This window comes from Schistocerca cancellata, chromosome 2, assembly GCF_023864275.1.
Source record: "Schistocerca cancellata isolate TAMUIC-IGC-003103 chromosome 2, iqSchCanc2.1, whole genome shotgun sequence".
Lineage (NCBI taxonomy): Eukaryota > Metazoa > Arthropoda > Insecta > Orthoptera > Acrididae > Schistocerca > Schistocerca cancellata.
Genome location: NC_064627.1, coordinates 371,786,587 through 371,793,373, shown reverse-complemented (window position 1 = coordinate 371,793,373; position 6,787 = coordinate 371,786,587). Strand labels below are relative to the sequence as shown.

Genomic DNA, 6,787 nt, shown 5'->3' with positions numbered 1-6,787 from the left:
GTGTTCGGATGCAGGCTGAGTTGGCATCCCTTCGCTCCCAGCTTCAGGCAGTGTTGGCTTCGGTCACACAGCTTGAGGCTGTTGCCAATGGGCATCACTGTGGGGGTCCGGATGGGGGTTTGTCGGGGACGGCCAGCTCATCCCACGCATCCCCCGATCGGACTACGACTGTGGTTGCCCGGGATACTGCCCGCATTGAGGCTGATCCCTCACCTGTGGTAGAGTGGGAGGTCGTCTCAAGGTGTGGCAGGGGGCGAAAGACATTCCGGAGGGCTGAACGGAAGGCCTCTCCAGTTTGTCTGACGAACCGGTTTCAGGCTCTGTCTCAGGCTGATACTGATCTTCGGCCTGACATGGCTGCTTGTCCTGTTCCAGAGGTTGCCCCTCAGTCAGCAAGATCCGGGCAGTCGCAGAGGGTGGGCTTACTGGTAGTTGGGAGCTCCAACGTCAGGCGCGTAATGGGGCCCCTTAGGGATATGGCAGCAAGGGAGGGGAAGAAAACCAAAGTGCACTCCGTGTGCATACCGGGGGGAGTCATTCCAGATGTGGAAAGGGTCCTTCCGGATGCCATGAAGGGTACAGGGTGCACCCATCTGCAGGTGGTCGCTCATGTCGGCACCAATGATGTGTGTCGCTATGGATCGGAGGAAATCCTCTCTGGCTTCCGGCGGCTATCTGATTTGGTGAAGACTGCCAGTCTCGCTAGCGGGATTAAAGCAGAGCTCACCATCTGCAGCATCGTCGACAGGACTGACTGCGGACCTTTGGTACAGAGCCGAGTGGAGGGTCTGAATCAGAGGCTGAGACGGTTCTGCGACCGTGTGGGCTGCAGATTCCTCGACTTGCGCCATAGGGTGGTGGGGTTTCGGGTTCCGCTGGATAGGTCAGGAGTCCACTACACGCAACAAGCGGCTACACGGGTAGCAGGGGTTGTGTGGCGTGGGCTGGGCGGTTTTTTAGGTTAGATGGCCTCGGGCAAGTGCAGAAAGGGCAACAGCCTCAACGGGTGCGGGGCAAAGTCAGGACATGTGGGGACCAAGCAGCAATCGGTATTGTAATTGTAAACTGTCGAAGCTGCATTGGTAAAGTACCGGAACTTCAAGCGCTGATAGAAAGCACCGAAGCTGAAATCGTTATAGGTACAGAAAGCTGGCTGAAGCCAGAGATAAATTCTGCCGAAATTTTTACAAACGTACAGACGGTGTTTAGAAAGGATAGATTGCATGCAACCGGTTGTGGAGTGTTCGTCGCTGTTAGTAGTAGATTATCCTGTAGTGAAGTAGAAGTGGATAGTTCCTGTGAATTATTATGGGTGGAGGTTACACTGAACAACCGAGCTAGGTTAATAATTGGCTCCTTTTACCGACCCCCCGACTCAGCAGCATTAGTGGCAGAACAACTGAGAGAGAATTTGGAATACATTTCACATAAATTTTCTCAGCATGTTATGGTCTTAGGTGGAGATTTCAATTTACCAGATATAGACTGGGACATCAGATGTTTAGGACGGGTGGTAGGGACAGAGCATCGAGTGACATTATACTGAGTGCACTATCCGAAAATTACCTCGAGCAATTAAACAGAGAACCGACTCATGGAGATAACATCTTGGACCTACTGATAACAAACAGACCCGAACTTTTCGACTCTGTAAGTGCAGAACAGGGAATCAGTGATCATAAAGCCGTTGTAGCATCCCTGAATATGGAAGTTAATAGGAATATAAAAAAAGGGAGGAAGGTTTATCTGTTTAGCAAGAGTAATAGAAGGCAGATTTCAGACTACCTAACAGATCAAAACGAAAATTTCTGTTTCGACACTGACAATGTTGAGTGTTTATGGAAAAAGTTCAAGGCAATCGTAAAATGTGTTTTAGACAGATACGTGCCGAGTAAAACTGTGAGGGACGGTAAAAACCCACCGTGGTACAACAACAAAGTTAGGAAACTACTGCGAAAGCAAAGAGAGCTTCACTCCAAGTTTAAACGCAGCCAAAACCTCTCAGACAAACAGAAGCTAAACGATGTCAAAGTTAGCGTAAGGAGGGCTATGCGTGAAGCGTTCAGTGAATTCGAAAGTAAAATACTAGGTACCGACTTGACAGAAAATCCTAGGAAGTTCTGGTCTTACGTTAAATCAGTAAGTGGCTCGAAACATCATGTCCAGACACTCCGGGATGATGATGGCATTGAAACAGAGGATGACAAGCGTAAAGCTGAAATACTAAACACCTTTTTCCAAAGCTGTTTCACAGAGGAAGACCGCACTGCAGTTCCTTCTCTAAATCCTCGCACCAACGAAATAATGGCAGACATCGAAATAAGTGTCCAAGGAATAGAAAAGCAACTGAAATCACTCAACAGAGGAAAGTCCACTGGACCTGACGGGATACCAATTCGATTCTACACAGAGTACGCGAAAGAACTTGCCCCCCTTCTAACAACCGTGTACCGCAAGTCTCTAGAGGAACAGAAGGTTCCAAATGATTGGAAAAGAGCACAGGTAGTCCCAGTCTTCAAGAAGGGTCGTCGAGCAGATGCGCAAAACTATAGACCTATATCTCTGACGTCGATCTGTTGTAGAATTTTAGAACATGTGTTTTGCTCGAGTATCATGTCGTTCTTGGAAACTCAGAATCTGCTATGTAGGAATCAACATGGATTCCGGAAACAGCGATCGTGTGAAACCCAACTCGCTCTATTTGTTCATGAGACCCAGAAAATATTAGATACAGGCTCCCAGGTAGATGCTATTTTTCTTGACTTCCGGAAGGCGTTCGATACAGTTCCGCACTGTCGCCTGATAAACAAAGTAAGAGCCTACGGAATATCAGACCAGCTGTGTGGCTGGATTGAAGAGTTTTTAGCAAACAGAACACAGCATGTTGTTATCAACGGAGAGACGTCTACAGACGTTAAAGTAACCTCTGGCGTGCCACAGGGGAGTGTTATGGGACCATTGCTTTTCACAATATATATAAATGACCTAGTAGATAGTGTCGGAAGTTCCATGCGGCTTTTCGCGGATGATGCTGTAGTATACAGAGAAGTTGCAGCATTAGAAAATTGTAGCGAAATGCAGGAAGATCTGCAGCGGATAGGCACTTGGTGCAGGGAGTGGCAACTGACCCTTAACATAGACAAATGTAATGTATTGCGAATACATAGAAAGAAGGATCCTTTATTGTATGATTATATGATAGCGGAACAAACACTGGTAGCAGTTACTTCTGTAAAATATCTGGGAGTATGCGTGCGGAACGATTTGAAGTGGAATGATCATATAAAATTAATTGTTGGTAAGGCGGGTACCAGGTTGAGATTCATTGGGAGAGTCCTTAGAAAATGTAGTCCATCAACAAAGGAGGTGGCTTACAAAACACTCGTTCGACCTATACTTGAGTATTGCTCATCAGTGTGGGATCCGTACCAGATCGGGTTGACGGAGGAGATAGAGAAGATCCAAAGAAGAGCGGCGCGTTTCGTCACGGGGTTGTTTGGTAACCGTGATAGCGTTACGGAGATGTTTAACAAACTCAAGTGGCAGACTCTGCTAGAGAGGCGCTCTTCATCGCGGTGTAGCTTGCTCGCCAGGTTTCGAGAGGGTGCGTTTCTGGATGAGGTATCGAATATATTGCTTCCCCCTACTTATACCTCCCGAGGAGATCACGAATGTAAAATTAGAGAGATTAGAGCGCGCACAGAGGCTTTCAGACAGTCGTTCTTCCCGCGAACCATACGCGACTGGAACAGGAAAGGGAGGTAATGACAGTGGCACGTAAAGCGCCCTCCGCCAAACACCGTTGGGTGGCTTGCGGAGTATAAATATAGAAAATATAGATAGATAGAGATCACGAATGTAAAATTAGAGAGATTCGAGGCTTTCAGACAGTCGTTCTTCCCGCGAACCATACGCGACTGGAACAGAAAAGGGAGGTAATGACAGTGGCACGTAAAGTGCCCTCCGACAAACACCGTTGGGTGGCTTGCGGAGTATAAATGTAGATGTAGATGTAGAAACATTCTACAGTGACGGTATGAACAAACTGGTCTCTCTTTGGGATCAATGTGTTCATCGCTAGGGCGACTACGCTGAGAAATAAATATGCAGACAGGAAGAATAAATGTGGAGAATGTTAATAATGTTCGTTTTATTTGAAAATCTTTAAGATTTTTCACAAAAAAAGAAAAAAAGGAAATCGGTGGCATTACCTTTCAGCTTCCACTCTTATAAAAACCTTTGCACATGCGGATAGTTGTATGTAGGAACTACAGAAAGAAACATGGGTAACATTCATCTCAGAAGACTTCTGTAAATGTGACGTCATTCTGACGTTACACGCAATATCGACAAGCGATGTGGCTGGTGCCGTATTCATTTTGACATATTTAGATATTTTGCTTTATAACTTGAAGTACGCCATTTCAAGGCAACGGCGCATTGAAAATATATCATAAACACGCCAGTCGTACCATTAAACGTCAGTTACTAAGCCATCAGCGATATAAAAAATAGTATGATAACGAGGCATGATACAAAAAACACTTGATGCAGCCGAAGCGTAACGGATAACGTCATCGGGTTTACGGCGTCTAATGATGTAGGTCCGGAACCCGCTGCAAACCATTTTTGCCTTCATCTTAGCATTGTTAACACGTTCTGGGACTTTCTTATGAATGTAATACAAGTACGTTCTGCAATATTCGACGTTATTTAACATTTCCTTCTGATCAGAGAACGAAGGATGAAATAAATATCTGGATATTTATTTACGGATATGTGGTGATTTCCGAACGTGTGGTTTGGAAGGAACCTAAAAGAACAACGTAAATTGCTGCGAGTGAGACGAGTAGCAATAATATTCATGCTCTTCCTTGTCACAAATATTTCGCGGGTCACACTCATCTCACAAGACTTCGTGCAAACCAAACGCTAACGAAAGTCGTTAGCAGTGCGTGCGGTTTTCGATATTGCGTATGACGTCAAATAGACGTCACGTTTGCAGGAAGTCTTGTGAAATGATTACTGTCCCGGTGGCGTCTGCTAACATCAGAAGTTAACCTATTCTGGCAGAGCTCACTCCGACTACAGTAATGAATTTTGTGCTTTCGAGTCTTCTCAATCTTCGAGGTGTTTTTCGCTTTGTTTCCGTGATTCATTAAAAGCTTACACGAGGTCTTGGGACTTTTTCCTACTAGTTGTCTCCTACAGGCTAGTCGAAATAGCTGAAAGAAAAAAGGCATTTACATTTTACTGTGAAAAAGCCTACTCCGTGCATAAATAAGAATGTAAACAGATAAACATGTTTAATGAAAATTATTTCAATAGTGAAAAAGAATTATTTGACGAGAAAAATAGCTTTAGATTTTATTTGCACTCCGTCTTCAGGCCACAAGTGGCCCATCAGGACCATATGACCGCCGTGTGATCCTCAGTGGAGGATGCGGATAGGAGGGGCGTGTGGTCAGCACACCACACTCCGAGTCGTTATGATGGTTTTCTTTGACCGGAGCCGCTACTATATCGGTCGAGTAGCTCCTCAATTGGCATTACAAGGCTGAGTGCACCCCGAAAAATGGCAACAGTGCATGGCGGTCCGGATGGTCAGCCATCCAAGTGCCGACCACGCCCGACAGCGCTTAACTTCGGTGATCTGACGGGAACTGGTGTATCCACTGCGGCAAGGCCGTTGCCCTAGATTTTATTTGGCACTTAGCAAAAAAAATTACAAAGCAAAAACGGCTCTATTTAGTGCTTTTTAGATATTTTTTGCTGTGTTCGCACGTATATATTCTGCAATGTTTGGATCACATATTTCACATTCCTCGAGTTTGCACTATAAAACCTGCTTTGATGATTAATAAACTCTATTATCATTGCTTTTTGCTTTATTTTGTACTATATGTCGCTATTTTCGTAAAAAAGATAGCCTCCATAACGCCACTTTCACAGTTCAGATGCCAAACTACACAGCAGAAGCTCTGACAGCATATGCAGTTTTGCGTTGACATGTAAACGAAAATGGCCGCTCGAAACAGATGAGACTCAGTATAGGAATAAAACGCCAGCGGCGCTGCGGTAGAGTCACTTATCTCGAGTAGTCAGCTGAGGTAAGAAAGTCTATAGTGTAAAAGAAGCTCTAGGTGGCGGTCGGATGACGACATGAACCGATCGTTGTGTGCATACGTATGAAAAGTTCGGGTTTCTCAGTTTGATTGAGGTTTTAGGTTCTTTCTGAGCCTCTGAAGATGTCTCCAATATATATGAAGACGAAACTTTAGGTAGAGAATTATGCCTTAGACCAAGGCTTAATCAAACAACACAAAAATCGCAGAAAACACGAACTTTGTTCGTGTTTTGGGATGTGTATTGCAGATGCGTACTGAAAACGCAGAAGCGCTCACCTCTCCTTGCGGTGTACACAGTTCCATTAAAACCAAAGAATTTGTATGCATACTGGCGCGATTGTCTCTTGTCATTTCTAGTATGGTAAAGTCTAGTTTCAGCATTTAATGCAGTCTGAAATTAAAACCATTCATGAAAAATTAAATATTTTGAGGAAGTCGTATTTCAGAACCACCACGAGGTGCGATTCAAGAAATCCTTTATTCACTACCAGGCCACGTCAACAACACACCATCAGGTTACATAAAATTATTTACATCAGCTTCTGCGGTACCGTTCTTATTGTGGCGTCAAATTCAAAATAAAATTCGGTGTCATTGAAACAGCCATAAATAGTAAAATGCTAATACAATTAACGGTAATATTCATTGATGTAGCCTAC

At 44.7% G+C, this 6,787-nt stretch overlaps 1 pseudogene; it reads right to left on the bottom strand.

Moving 5' to 3' along the window:
* Nucleotides 1-5,576: 5,576 nt before the first annotated feature.
* Nucleotides 5,577-5,694, bottom strand: LOC126163758 (5S ribosomal RNA; annotated as a pseudogene).
* Between the last annotated feature and the right edge of the window lie 1,093 nt (nt 5,695-6,787).